The following is a 14,089-nucleotide window of genomic DNA, read 5'->3' as shown; positions in this document are numbered from 1 at the left end:
TTACCTACTGAAGAACAACAGAGAATGTCAGCACAAGGGAGATATTGAGCACGTCTCAGATTTTGAGTGATAATATGACGATGCATCTTTATCTTTACATGCTACAGTGATTTTCATTGTTGGAGTCTATCTTTGGTTTTATCCCCTCAGCCAAAGGGTTGAATGTATTGGAGGAAAACTACGTATTTTCCGATTAAGTAATACAAAAATATTATCCTTTTTTTGCCCCCAGAAAAAAAAGATAAACCACAAATGATGTTATGCCTAAGAGAAACGGCAAGGTTGTTTTACTTAGAGTGATCTTAGGCTGAATATCATTCATTGGTGCCATGATAGTCCATGTGCAGGACATCCAAGTGTCAAGAAGACATGCAAGCTTATAAAACATGATTTTGTTTTGCCAAAGATGAAAAACATATGTTATACGATGTTCCAATAAGAGAAATTCAACCATACTCTTCAGAATATCCTGAGAGCATAAATCTGGTTATCGGATACGGAGAGCATTCCTATAATTTATTATTGAGGGCAGTGATTCCTGAAGAGGGAAGGAATGTTACATTCCAGCTGATGTAACATGACCACGGAGGGATCACTCAATACAAGTCTTTAGAGAGATCATAAGATGGTTTAGTTTGATGTATGAAACCATAGTGTGGTTTATGGTCATAGGGACGATGCTTGATGAGGGTTACAGGGTCAAACTAATGGTCAAAGACAAGGTTCTATCAAGGTGTTTGGTGAGGGGTGCAAGGTGAATAGGGTCTCCGAAGGTTTCCTTATGCAAGGTTGTATTGGCTATAGGTGATTAATTGCAAAGGGACATATTAGGCAATTAATAAGCATAGCAATTTTTAGTGATCTCCTTAGAGGGGTATGAGAGTGACCTATGGGGAGGAGCATAAGGGATGGACACTTGGCAAGATGCCAAGTGTGGTAAGGAGATTCTACAACAAAAGGGGTGGACACACATGAAAGACTGTTCAAGAAAGAAATACACAAGCTGTGTAGCAGGCAGAATTCTCTATGATACACTCTTGCATACCTGTTGTTGCGGGTGACGGTGGGTGATTTGATTTGTCTATTTATTTGGTTGGGTATTGGCGAGTCCTGGTGAAATTGAAGATGTGATGTTTTGAGCTGTTTGTTGAAAAAGGAATTGCAGAAAGTCACTTAGTGCTCGCTCATGATCGGTTGAACTTGCTTTTATTTTAACAGCTTAAGACAATTGATACTTGCAAATTGTTCCAGAGTATTTTTTTTGGACTCCAAAGGGATTTATTTGCTGATCATAAATACGTTTCACCCCATGTTCACCAGCTTCAGAGATGTGATTTACAGGGCCATACATCGGTCTGACCTTTCTATACAAGAAATTTGTGAAAAACTGGTTAAGTTCACCGATGACAGGACTGTAGATTCCTCCAAAGGACATTCCTAATTCACAAACTCATCCTATTCAACCACCATCATGGGGGATTATTTTCAATGTTTACATCGGGAGGATCTGATACACATATATGATTGATCAGGATTGGATTCATAATTGTAGCTTTCATTTGAAGTCATACACACTCCTTGAACCCAGTGGAACAGGTGTATTGCAAACTCTGGAGTAGCCAAAGATAGACTACCCAAACTTGCACAGAACACTGCTGCTGCTCCCCGCTCCTCCTGCTGCCCTCCCTTCAACTCCCCACCTTGCTGCCTCCTCCCTCCCCTCCCTCCCTAGCTGCCTCTTCCCTTCCCCTCTCCTCCCCTCCCCTTTCCCCCCGCGCTGCTGCTCCAGCGCCCACCCCCTCGCTGCTGCTTGCACCTCCCCCCCCCGCATGCTGCTGCCTGCGCTGCGCCCCCCACGTTGTTGCCTAGGCTGCCCTCCTGCCCGCGCTGGTGCTCTCACGCCCCCCACACACTGCTGCTTGCACCTCCCCCCCCCCCCCCGCACGTGCTGCTTGTCTGCTCCCCCTTTCCCTCTCCTCCTCTCCCCCCCTCCCTCTCTCCTCCCCTCCCTCTCTCCTCTTCGCTCCTCCCCCTCCCTGCTGTCCCCTTCCCTTCTCTCCCTCCCCCTTGCTGCCCTCCCTCTCCCCCCTTCCAGCTCCCCCCTTCTTCAACCTCCCTCCTCCTTCAACCTACCCCCTTCTTCTTCTGATTTGCTCTCTCTCCTCTCTCCCTCCTTCCTTCACCCTCTCCCTTCAGGTGTACCCCCGTTTTTTTGGGGTCCTCCTGGGCATCAGGAAAGCGGACAGAGTTATTTTTGGTGTTTGAGTCAGCCTTCCTCACCTCGATCGATGAATTGGCACCCATTCAGTCAATCCGTTACCGCACACACCGGCCGTGAGAACCGTCACATTTTCAAAAGACGAGCTGCAGCAGTTGCAAAAGGACTTGGAACATGAGTGTTCCACGACTCTCTTCGCACGCATCTTTGGTTCACACCTCTCCAGATCACAGGCTAGAGATTGGATGCTTGCGGCGCTTCCCTAGGAGCTTGCCCCCATCTTAAGGATGTTCGTTTGTTGGGACGAGGCTTCTTTCAGGTGTGCCTAGATTCCCCGGACGTCACGAGAGACTTGCTACAGGATGGGTTTCTACTTCTAGGCTACAGGAGGATCTCTTTGTTTCCATTTCAACTGGGCTTTGACCCAGTTGAAGAGGACAAGTAGGGAGTTTCTGTTTTCATCAGGTTCCCTGGTCTCCCCTCAATTTATCACCGACTTCTTTCAGTTATTGGCGAGAGGTTTGGTGTGGTAGCAGAGATCCCCCCACTTCCTGGCGAGCCCTCTTCCGCTACTGAGGTGGTCAGGATGGATGGGGCACCCAGGGTTAGGGTCATTGTCCAAGACCCTAATATTTCAGATGACCACATCATGCTACAGCGACCCGTTGGGTCATTCTTCTGCTAGAGATTTGAGGTTGCAGCTCGGCACGACCAGTGCAGGATTTGTACATCCTCGGGGCACTTCACCGGAGATTGCCCAAAGAAGAAAAAGAGGCCCAGAAAGCAACCAGCTCGTACTAGCTTACGACAGAGAGCAGGAGCAGGACCTACCGCTCCACAAGCACCACCTCAGACACGGGCTCCCCCCCCTCCTAGGGCTACTCGAGTCCCTCCTGCACCCCGCACCACCTCTAGCCCGAGGTGGGTTATGCCCTCTACTTTAGATCATACTTCCACCGCTTCGGAGGCTACCCCCTTGGAGCCTCGGGAGGCTAATGCTTTGGAGCCTAGTGTTCACGAGCCTTCTTCCACTCCACCCCTGGATCAGGCTGTACCTCCCTCAGCAGCCCAGGTTGTTGGCACGTCGTCCGCAACACTTCTTGATCAGGATCCAGTACAGGTGCCTCCTTTTGTGGATAGAGGAAAGGGGGTCTGACATTCTCTCCCTGCTTCGGTAGGAATCCTTCAGACCCCCTCCCCAAGACTGGCTTAGCGGAACTCCTTTTCTGCTCTTGAGGACCTCTGTGACCTCCTAGATGATGATTTTGTACCTTCCACTTTTGGAGAGCCAGTTATCGGCATCCCTATTGAGAGATCTTTCTCTCTCTCACCTATGGACTTTCCTCCCCTTGGACCTCGTGTGTATGACAAGAGGTCAACTCCAATGGAGGGTTCTTTTTCCGCCACCAGGTCGGGTAAGGTATTCCAACCAGCTTCCTTCCGCCGATGAGTATAGCCAGGTGGAATATACAGGGATTGGGTGGCATCCCTCATCGCCGTCGCAAACAGATGATCAGGAATCAGCTCCATCTAGGTGTGTCAAGTGGTTCCTTAGACATTCTTTTCCTTCGGGAACACAAATTGGATGCCAGAGATTGCTCCAAGTCAGGTTAGCTACTTTCAGGCCGGACTTTCTGGCTTCCTACCTTGGGAACCAGAGGAGGTACATGCATATCAGTTTCAGATTCTATTCTCCCTCTGCTCATTGGACATGGTACCATCACCCCCTCCAGGGCCCAGTGGATTTTACTTTTGATTGACAGACGTAAGGTTGGTTTCCTCAACCTCTACGCTCCAAACAACAGAGGGACCGTGTTCTTTTTTGGAAAGATTGCTCTCGTGGGCTGACATTGCAAATTCGTGGATTATTAGAGGTGACTTCAACACGGTTGAGGCACCATCCGATAAGCAAGGGGGCAGAGAAGGTGGTTTTTTTTTTTGCAAAAAGGAGACTTCTATTAAGTAAGAAAGAAACTCGCTAGAGCAAGCTCTGTGCGGAAATACAACATCTTAAGCATGTAATGAAAACACCTCAGAGGAATGAGGTAGAAAGAAACCAAGACTGAGGCTGAAAATGCCAAGTCAACCCTGTAGAAGTCTCAGCAAAGAAGGGAGAGTCTCTCCAATCTCTGAGAAAAGTAACTCTCCTGGAGGAGGCTGCTCGAGAGATCCCTACATGGTCGCCCAAATGGCGATCAAAGTGTGTACCGTATCTGTCCAAGTATTGGCCAAGATATGGGAAGGGTGAACCTGAGAACCCTCCAGAGCCTCAGTGCATCTGGCTCTCCAAATGTGCCATGCTGCAGTGCTAGCTAAGATCTCCATGGAGAGTCGACTGAGGAATGAGCAACTCTGAAGAGAGTGGCCGGAACATCCTCTAGAGAGCACGACTTCACAAGATGTCATCGGATGTGAAGAGCCCAAGAGGAGTCAAGTCTCTCAAAGAAGACCTGGGGCCCTAAAAGAGTCAGCCAAGCCACTGATCCCCAGGTCATGAAGAAGGGTAGGCAAAGAAAGTGCTGAAAAGTCTTGCAATACCCTTCCATACGATTCTCGCCTGTCTGCAATCCCAAAGGCAGTGCTGTATTGTCTCCAAAGTAGAAAGGCAACGAGGGCAAGAAGGGTCAGCTCTGAACCTAGATCTCCATTGGTTCACTGCTATCCCACCATAAATAGAAAGCCAAAAGAAGAGAGTGATTTTTCTATTCCGGTGGGATTTCCAGAGCCTTTACCAAAAAAATTTATACAAGTCAGCAGAAATCTGAAAGTTCTCCCAATGATGAGCTTTGGCAGGCCTCCAACCCCTACAGCTGAGCTGGAATTTCCTAGCATTACTGACCATGTAACGAAAGAAGGGGATGCCCTTCTCTCCGTGCCCTTCATCTATCCATTCCCATTCTCATTCCCCAGGGTCCCACTGCAAAAACTTAATTGAGACACCTCCATAGAGCCACAGCCTCCATGAGCCCAGGGCGATGAGAAACGGGTCAGAATCCATGTACCACTGTGAGAGAGAGCCATGCTCCATGAAACCCACTATCTTGATTGGCTGAAATGGTACCTCAAACAAGATATCATCTGTGGATTTGGACAGCCTGCCCCCCGAAGAAACATCAAAGACTAAGGCATCCTCATGAGTATCATGAAAAGCAATCACCTGTAAAGGAACTCCCAATCGAGAAAAAGCCCCCATCCAGGTCGAGCAAGTAATAGGCATATCATCTGTGTCCACCCAATCCAAGGGCAAGGCTACATCAATCTGTTGGACTCTCCTTGCACTCCCTCTGAGATTAAGAACCAACTGGGCCTGTCAATCTGCAGGAAGCTTCCTGAAGGCTTTCCATGCTCCCACAATAGATGTAGGGCCCCTCTCCCATCTTGGCCACTGCATGTAAGGAGAAGCTTCAAGTGTTCTGCCATGCTCATCCAAAATACTATCGTTCCACATGATAGGCTGCCTTTCAATCTCTTCACGGGTGGAAGGGGGAATCCTGTGAAGAGTACTCCTGAAGCTGGCCCATGCTTTCAAGATAGCAACCATAAGAGGGGAAGAGGGAGATCTGAGGGGGGCTGTGGTGAAAACCCATCTGGTACTGTGTGTCCAATCCTCTCCAGAGGTGGGCGTGAGAGACTGTATGCATCTGATAAATAAATCCTTCCAAGGCTCTTGCCTTGGCATAAGTCCTCTCACAACGACCTTGCAGAGCAGGGCTCTGCACTGTAGATCCGGGTCGATGATATTCAAACCCCCTTCTCTTGTAGAAAGAATCAAGGTCTCCCAAGCCACCCTGGTTGTAACATCAGTTGTGCTATCTAGACCACTCCATAAAAAGTTCGTACGGGCGTCTTAAGCTGATTGATACAATCCCTAGAGTGGCACCAACAAGAACATACAAACCATGCTGTGGCTAGAAGAAACCGGTTAACCATCACCACCCTAGAAGCCAAGTCAAGTTTGGCTGAGCTTCAGAAAAGGAGCTTTCTTCTGATACTCTCCAACACCGGAGCAAACTGTTGTGAAGGAGAGATGCCCACCCCAACCTAGCAGCCAAAATATCTGACGGAGACGCCCCTCTGTACCCAAGTGAAGCTAATATCATTACCCCAATCCGGGGTGTCATCATCGCAAATCCAAAAACCATTGGATTTATGCCAATTAATGTGTGCACTTGCAGCCGTGCAAAATAAATCCAAGGCTGTCCGGAAGGAAGTGAGTGTCCTGGGGGAGGCATCCAAAAAAACAGCCGTGTCATCTGCCAACTCACTATCTAGGAGCTCTTCTTCCCGGCGGATAGGAAGCCTCAGCCCATAAATATCAGCTTGAGATCTAAGGTAGATACTCATAGCTTCCGCCACAAACAAAAAAAGAAAAGGGGCAGGTGGACATCCCTGGCAGACTGATCTACCGATCTGAAATCTGTCCCCTCTTCCCTCCCCAAGGAGCACCTGGCTATGGGCTGATCTATACAGAGAGGATACTCCTCTAATCCATGCATCTGAAAAACCAAAGCAAGATAGAGTACCCTCTAAAAAATCCCAGTCTACTTTGTCGTAGGCTTTCTCAAAGTCCAAGAGTAGAATGGCCAATCTCTGGCGGCTCTACATGGCCCATTCTAAGGCCTCCCAAAATGAGAAAATATTATCAAAAATACTTCTGCCATGCACAAACCCTGTCTTATGTCATGAATCAAATCTGGAAGAAAAACCTATAGCCGCAGACTGATGGCTTTCGCCAGAATCTTGTAACAAGTGCCCAATAGAGTGATGGGTCTCCACTGAGATACTAGATTCCTATTACCCCCCTTTGGGATGAGATGAATGAGACCATCTGTAAGTGAATCAAGCATCTCACTAGAGTCCCACACGCCTGGCAGGGTTGATGTAATGTGATCACCAATCTGCTCCCAAAAAGTAATAAAAAAGGAAGGGATAAGTCCATCCGAACCTGGGCACTTCCCTTGTGAAGGGCAAGCAATGCTGTCTTGAATTCGGCATTGGTGAAAGGTGCATCCAGAGAACCATACATCTCATCCTTCACCAATACAGGGATACACTGCCAAATAACCTCTCTGGCATCATCTATGGCCTATGTGCCCGGATCTGCAGTAAGAAGGGATGCAAGAAATTCTGAGGGTATACGCATGATGGCATCCAGATCTGACTGTAAAACCCCGTCTGAGTCAACAAGCTAAGAGACACTATCTCTACTATGTCTGGGTCCATGTGTAGAGAAGAAGTGTTTGTTGACCCTGCCACCCATCCGAATCCAAAATGATTCCCGTGCATGAAAGGCATACTCTGCTCTCTGATCCAACAATGTCTGCATATGAGCCCTTGCTACAGCAAGGTGCTCCTGAATCCAAGCATCTGTGGGCCTCTTCTGCTCTTCCCTCTGAAGGGACGCTAATTGCTGGCGTATACCTCATGTCTGAGAATCTCACATCTCCTGGACTCAGTGATTGTATGATAATAGTCACTAATTCCGGATATGGTTGCAGCTACCAGAGATGGGCGGACAACTCCACCCCGTATGTGAGAAACCCAAATCTGTAAAATATCCTCCGTGAGGCTCTCCTTTGCATAAAACGCATCTAGAATCCTGACACTGGCAAAGCGTCCTCTCCGATGAGGCTAAAAAATCTGCAATACCACTGGAAAATGATCTGAGGTGGTAACCCCAGTAGAAATGCATACAGATCCGCCTCTGTCAAGTGACCAATCGTCTACATAAAGTCTGTTAATACGTGCATGGATGGGCATATGTAATCTTCTGTTCGACCAAGAGTACAGGAGTGATTGTGGCATAACATGAAAGGCATCATCAAACCAAGTGTCCCTGCCACTGTACTGAAAGAGAAAGGCATCCCAAGTTGCCCTGTCCAAAGAGTGAATTCCGCCCTGTCTGCCTCCCTTTTTGTCTGATGGCAATTCAACCATGTTGAAATCACCACCAATGATCCAGGAATCTGCAATGGGTGCCCAAGAGAGTAATTCCTTCCAAAAGGAGATCCTCTCCCATCTATTGTTGGGGGCATAAAGATTGAGAAGACCAATCTTACACCCTCCAACCAAAATAATGATCCATTGAGCTCTAGAGGGGGAGATAATACCATGACCAGCAACCAATGGGGGAATAGAAGGAGAGATTGAAATGCAAGTACCTCCCCTTGTGCCCATAGCAGGCGGCCACAAGGTATGTCCTGAGAGAAATTTGTTAGACTTAGCGCAATCACTAGCATCCAACCTGTGTTCCTGGATAAAAAGGATATAAATAGCACCTCCAGTGACACCCGGATGAAGTTGATTCTGGATCAGCTGCCTACCGCAACGGTGTGGAACTCCGCCTAGGCCTTGTATGTTCCAGCTGACTATCTTCATCGATGGGAGGATGCTGGATGGAGAGGCTTACCCGACTTAGTAGAGGAGACCAACTTCCCTTGGCCCGAAACACTCCTACTGAGGGTAGGAAACTCAACAGGTGAAAGGATCCCCACACTTGTTGAGGGGGAGGCCCTATCAAAAGGAATCCCAATGACCGGGACCCCTAAGGTGGAGGGCACAAACTCCTCATCATCCATGAAAGTCACCGAATCTACCAGTGTCGAAAAAGAATTCCTAAGAAGCAAGTCTGGCTAGGAGTACGAACAAGACTTGCACTCGTGGAAGATGGATGAGAAGGACCTGCCAGGCCTCTATCAGCTGAACTGGAGCTGGGAGCTGAGGAGGCCTACGGCGGGGCTGAAGAGGGATCTAGAGTCCTCATCTGTGCATGCACTCCCTCGATCAACCTGACTGTGGCAGGAACAATCTGTGGGGAAGAAGTATCGGAAGCCCCCTCGTGATCCGAAACCGAAGTGACTGGGGCTGGTGCATCTGAAGGCCCCTCCTGATGTGGAACTGTAGTGTCTGGGGATGCAGCAACATCCATCTCTGGAGTCTAGATGGCGTCTATCTGAACCTGATCAAAGGTCTCCTCTTGAGGTAAAGGAACCGCTCTGATCGCTCTCCATCGTGGTATTGGGTGTGTTGCGGGCTTTGGGTGCCCTGCTGCCCCTTGTGGTCTTGGGGTGCACGAAGCAGGGCGCCTTGCTGCTCTTGGTGGTCCTGAAGTGCGTGGTATAGGGCACTGGGGAGGTGCAATCAGGGTAGTACGTGAAGGAGCCACACCAAAAGACCTCTTGGGTCTTTTTCTCTTTCTTGGGCAGTCTCTAGCAAAGTGCCCAGGTGTCCTGCAGATCCTGCACTGGTCCTGTCTACCTGCGATCTCGACTCTCTATCAAAAGAGAGAGCCATCTGGACACTGAAGCATAATGTGGTCATCCGAAATGTTAGGGTCAGAGACAATGACCCTAACTCGAGGCACCCAGTCCGCTCTGATTGCCTGTGGGGGTGGGTGAAGATTGGCTGAATGGGGATCCATTCTCCGATCGAAGTGAAAAGGCCGATTCAAACACTGTAATTACTCTGTCTGTGGAAATGCTGCCCAAGACGCCCTGGAACAAGGGCACAAGAAGGGGAGGAAAAGTGGAGAAATTTGAAGAGGGAGGCGAGTTGCGGGTAGGCAATAGAGGGTTAGGAAGGGGGCGGAGGAGGAGGGAGGGAGGGGTGCAAAGTAGGAAGGGGTGAAGGAGGGGGCGAGGGGCGAAGGGGGGGGGCCGGGAGGGGAGGAAAAAGGCAAGGGCAGAAGGCGGGGGGGGAGGGGAGAGCGATCGGGGGCAAAGGAGGGGGCGGGGGAGAGGGAGGGAGGGGGTGGGGGGAAAGCAGGGGCAGCAGACGAGAGGGGAGGAGGGCGGCGGGAAGGGCAGGGGCAGGTGGGAGTGAAGGAGGGGGCGGGGGAGAGGGAGGGAGGAGCGAGGGGGGGCAGCAAGAGCGAGGGGGAGGAGGGGTAGAGGGCAGGTGGGTGAGGGGTAGGAAGGAGGGCGGCGAGGGGAGAGGGAGAGGGCAGCAAGGGGGGGAAGGGAGAGGAGCTCCGAGGGAGGGGAGAGGGCAGTGAGGGGAGAGGGAGAGGGCAGCAAGGGGGGGGAAGGGAGCGGCAACAAAGGAGGGCTGCGAGGGAGGGGAGAGGGCAGCGAGGGGGGGAGGGAGAGGGCAGCGATGGAGAGGGCAGCAAGGGGGGGCTAGCGAGGAGGAGGGTGAGGGAGGGGCAGCAGCTTCACGGGGAGGAGCAGCAGCTCTCGATTCACAAGTGAATATGAAGGTGGTATTCATTCCCTCGAGAGAGCAGCTTGGGATGCCTTCTTGTTCAGGTTCAATGGCAGAGATGTTTGGTCAGATGATGCATTTCATATTCAGTCTCAGTAACTTTTGTTTTCGTGGTCGAACCGTAGGGTGCAGATGCCTATCCATGCTCGGATTGACAGATTCTATGTGGATGACTGGGCTCTTGATAGAGGGGGGACAATTTGCATTGCACCTGGTGTTTCCACCTCCGACCATTTTCCGGTAGTTTTGTCTATCTCAGAGCCCCATCCCCTGATGCCTTATACATATATGAGACTCTCACAGAGGTAGTCTTGGAGATATGGGTTTCTCACATGCAGGGGGGGGTGGCTGATCCTTCACATGTGGCCACAACACTTGCCAATATCAGCGATTTTTATCACTCTGTACTAGTGCTTGGCGAGGTGAGGTAATCAGGTAGGAGATTGGTATCCGCTGGCAATTGTGGGCATCCTTGCAAAGGGAGGAGCAGAGACGACCATCAGATGCTTGGATACAGGAGCGCCTTGCTGCAGCAAGGGCTCACTTGTAGACATGCTTGATCAGAGAGCAGAGTATGCCTTCCATGCACGACAGTCCTTTTGGATACAAATGGGAGGGAGAGTCAATAAACACTTTTTCTCTACACATGGTCCCAGACATAGTAGAGAGAGTATGCGGTAGCTTGTTGACTCTGACGGTGTTTTGCAGTCTCATCCGGATATCGTCATGCACTTAGCCACATATTTTTTTGCCTCCCTTCTTTCTGCAGATCCTCACATACAGGCCAGAGGTGTGGCTAGAGATGTAGTTTGGCAGAGTTTACCTGTGTTGGTCACACCAGAGATGATATGCTCACTTGATGCACGCTTTACCAACACAGAGTTCAGGACTGCTCTCTCCGCCCTTCATAAGGGCAAGTGCCCTGGTTCCGATGGTCTTACTCCATCGTTTTTTACAGCCTTTTGGGATATGATAGGTGATCATATTACTTCAGCCCTGTAGGGCATTTGGGACTCGAGTGAGATGCCTCACTCACTGACCGAGGGACTCATACACCTTATCCCGAAAGGTGGCAACAGGAATTTTGTATCCCATTGGAGACCCATCACTCTTTTGGGCACTCTATACAAAATCCTTGCCAAGGCAATCAGCTTCCGATTGCAGCCCCTTCTTCCAGACCTCATCCATGATACTCAGACAGGCTTTGTGCATGGCAGGAGCATATTTGATAATTTCTTTTCCTTTTGGGAAGCCACAGAGTTGGGCTATGCAGAGCAGGCAGAGGTTGGCAGTTCTACTCTTAGACTTTGAGAAGGCCTATGACAGAGTAGATTGGGGTTTTCTTGAGGGCACTCTTCTAGGATTTGGATTTTCAGATGCATGGATTAGAGGGGTGGCCTCCCTTTACAGATCAGCCCATAGCCAGGTTTTGATTGGAGGGGTAAGAAGTGACAAGTTTCAGATTTCCAGATCAGTTTGTCAGGGATGCCCTTTAGCCCCCTTTTTCTTTTTGTGGCAGAAGCTATGAGTATCTTCCTTAGATCTCAGGCTGATCTATATGGGCTGAGATTGCCTTTGAGATAGGAGCAGGAGCTTCTTGACTGTGAGTTGGTTGATGACACTGCCTTTTTTATTGAGGCCTCTTCGCAGTCACTTGATTCTTTCCGGACAGCCTTGGATATCTTTTGCTCAGCTGCAGGGGCACACATTAACTGGCATAAATCCTTTGGCTTGTGGATCAGTGATGAGGACAGTCCAGGCTAGGGAGTTGACATTGGCTTTTCCTGGATTCAGAGGGGTGTTCTTGTTAGATATTCTGGATGCCAGGTAGGATTGGGCATCTCTCCAGCATAGCAGTTTGCCCCAGTATTGGAGAGTATAACAAAAAAGCTCCTTTTTTGGAGCTCAGCCAAACTCGACCTTGCATCTAGAGTTGTGGTAGTGAACCAGTTTCTTTTGGCCACTGCCTAGTTTGTGTGTTCTTACTAGTGCCGGTTGCATCACTCAACTCATTAGACCAGTCAGGATTTTTTATGGAGTGGACTTGATGGCATGGCAGATCTTGCAGTGAGGGTGGCCTGGGAGACCATTATTCTCCCTGCATGTGAAGGGGGCCTTAATATCATTGACCCGGACCGAGAGTGGGAGTGGATAGATCATGGGCACCAAGAGAGGGGGATTTCCTTCTTTCGGTTCACGGTTGGTAATGCCAGGAGATTTCAGCTGAACAGTAGGGGTTGGATTCGCTCCAGAGCCCCCCATTGGGACAGCTTCTTCATCACCGCAGATTTGCGTAGGAATTTCTGGAGGAGGCTCTGGAAATCCCTCAGAAATAGAAAGATCACTCTTTTCTTTTGGATTTCTATTCATGGAGGCATTGCAGTGAATCTGTGGAGATCATGATTTGGGGCTGATCCCACTTGCCCTCGCTGTCATTTTAAAGAGGAGTCAATGCGACATTGCCTTTGGGACTGCAGTCAGGCGAGGACTGTTTGGAAAGGGGTTTCTCAAATACTCAGCATTTTTCATACTTTCCCTTTCTTCATGGCTTGGGGCTGGGTTGCATGGTTATCCCTTACTGGGCCCTAGGTGTTTTATGAGGGTGAGCCTTCTTCTTGGGCACTCTCGTTCCGCCGGTAGGTGATAGAGCCCTGCTCTCTTCAAGATGTACCACTTACTCCCTTCAGAGCTTCTCATGCTTCAGTGGACACCTCTTGGGAGATTTTGGCTAGCATTGCACATTTGGAGAGCCAGAGTGTCCGATGGCAGGTGATAGAGCCCTGCTCTCTTCAAGATGTACCACTTACTCCCTTCAGAGCTTCTCATGCTTCAGTGGACACCTCTTGGGAGATTTTGGCTAGCATTTCCTCTTGGCACATTTGGAGAGCCAGATGTACAGAGGCCTTGGATGGCACCCAGATACACCCATTACAGGTGTTCATGGGTATTTGGACTCACACGGTTCACACTTTGATAGCCATATGGGCTAGCATGCAGGGCCCTTTACAGGCAGCCTCTTCTAGAAGGACTGTATTTGTTCGAGTTTGGAGGGGTTCTCCCTTTTTTTCGGATGTTTCTACCAGATTGAGATGGCACTATCAGCCCCAATCCTTTCTTTTTTGCTCTTGATCTTTTCATGCATTGCATGGTGTATCCCGTATGGAGCTTGGTCTAACAGTTTTCTTTAATACTTAACAGAAGTCTCTCTTTGCCAAAAAAAAAAAGAAGATAGACTACCGAATCTTCTTAGGGGCTACAACTATGGCATTTTCTTTCCTTCTGTTAATCAAGTCCCCCTTCTTATAAATTGGATCAGAAGTTATCTTGTCTATTGTACTTGGACATTGTAAGGTTAGAGTACTCTCTCCTTAAGTACATTGATAGTTTACTTCACATGCCTAAAATTTTGATTCCTTTCATCTCTTTTCTAGCGTCCATGGATAAACGAATACAACTGCATCCTCTCTACACAATTTTTTTAAAAAATGTGCTGCCAATGAGATGCTTGTAAGACAATTGGTCTCAGCAATAAATACATATATACCAACATATGAAATTGATTTCAACATCCTGCTGGAACTACAATCATCAAGACAGCATGACAACAGAGGGTATGCTCAATTTCATGTAATCCAAAACAGTAGAAGCTACGTGGTTCCTGCAAAGGAC

The 14,089-nt window shown here is 49.1% G+C and overlaps 1 protein-coding gene across 2 annotated transcripts in view; it reads right to left on the bottom strand.

Moving 5' to 3' along the window:
- The window catches only part of LOC147897395 (uncharacterized), a 200,807-nt gene that overhangs the window by 124,022 nt on the left and 62,696 nt on the right, over positions 1 to 14,089 (bottom strand). The window lies entirely within an intron of this gene.

The sequence above is a fragment of the Dipteris shenzhenensis genome, chromosome 10 (genome assembly GCF_047967505.1).
Source record: "Dipteris shenzhenensis isolate YYH24624 ecotype China chromosome 10, Dip_SZ_1.0, whole genome shotgun sequence".
In the NCBI taxonomy this organism is placed as follows: Eukaryota; Viridiplantae; Streptophyta; class Polypodiopsida; order Gleicheniales; family Dipteridaceae; genus Dipteris; species Dipteris shenzhenensis.
This window is presented reverse-complemented; position numbering and strand designations above follow the sequence as displayed.